We start from the raw sequence: 1,515 nt of genomic DNA, 5'->3' as shown, positions 1-1,515 counted from the left end.
AAAACAAATATTACTAACACTGATGACAAAACCTTAACAGAATATAGTGGGGAGGAATAACAGTTATACAAACAATAATTCTTTTAGACTGATTTACACATTTCTGAAAATGTGTAAAAAATTATTATTACAAGTATACTTTGAAATAAATTTTAGTCTTTATTGGATGGATATTGCAGCCTTTAAAATATATACTATAAATATTTTGATGTTGTGAAGAAAGTTAATAGACAGGAAATCACAGAGTTCTGTAGATCTTAAAATGCTGCTATAAAAAGTACTTTAAAATCTACATAGGAACACGTTTCCCACTAACTTCCATCTATGTGTCACATGCAGAAGATGTCTCAAAATACAACAAAGCCAAGAAAAAGCCACAAATTACCAGAGAATTCTGTGCCTAGAAAATATATGTTATGGTCATTAAAGATATCTCATTTTTATCATATATGGACATCTTATGAAAACATATTTGAATTGCTTTATCACTTATCCTCTCTCTGGACTTTTCTCTGATTTTATGAGTCTGTCTGTGCTTTTTCACAGTCAGAAAACAATTAAGGAAAAAGAAACATCTTTCTTTTCTCATCTGTTCTCTAGTGAGAATTGTAGGCTAGTGAGTAGATACATGTTTCAGAAACAAAGGAGAAGATTGCCTAACAACAGCATGCTTTCTTTAGAAAAATCTGTGCTTCCTGATTTGTCTGCATCAGACATCAGAAATGTTGCAAAATAAGGCTTTTTTTTCTGATTCCACCGTATTTCTGCTTTCTAACTACTGCATCCTGGTCATTTCCCCAAACAGGGTGTGGACAATGCACAGTACACAATAAAGATTCACGTTAACACACAAATACCTTTAATATTTGCAAAAAGCAAGTCCTGCACAGAGAATTAAAAGCAACTCTGAATAAATATTCAAGCAAGACTTGAGATATTAATAGAAGACTAGAAGTGTCACTGACTTGAAACTCGGTAGGCATGTGAATAAATTGTAACACGCAGAGACAGAAGAAATTACAGAAGAATTCCTTATGAACAGGGACTGTCTTGTTTGTACAGCAGTCGGAATAGTTGAATATCGCTTTTACTGGGAGTTTTAAGTGCTGCAGCAACATCGGGGAGAATAATAAAAAGAATAACAAGTAGTGTGGGCATACTAAATCCAACAGTACCATGCAGTGATATTCAGCAGTGTTCATTCTTTCAAATGGCAGTGCTTAGTAAATAAGGAAGCAAAACTTTCTACTGAAAACAGAAGAAACAAACTCTTTAAAAAGCTGAGAATAAGAAGGTTATTATATCTTGGGATATTTTAGCTACTAAATAGTGAAAACATCTCTGATATACAGACAGTGGTTATTAAGTGAAAGAGGGAGTATTTTAATAGGAGACTGCCATTTGCTATCCAATAAGGCAACTGCTGTCAGTGGGAATTGCCAGGCATTGCAGTCTCCCTCTCCAGCCCCCTGCCTTGGTGGAGGGTAGGCACACAGCCAGTGTATCCCAAATCTT

This window comes from Corvus brachyrhynchos, unplaced genomic scaffold (genome assembly GCF_000691975.1).
Source record: "Corvus brachyrhynchos isolate BGI_N302 unplaced genomic scaffold, ASM69197v1 scaffold14, whole genome shotgun sequence".
Taxonomy (NCBI): domain Eukaryota; kingdom Metazoa; phylum Chordata; class Aves; order Passeriformes; family Corvidae; genus Corvus; species Corvus brachyrhynchos.
Note: the sequence above shows the minus strand (reverse complement) of the source record.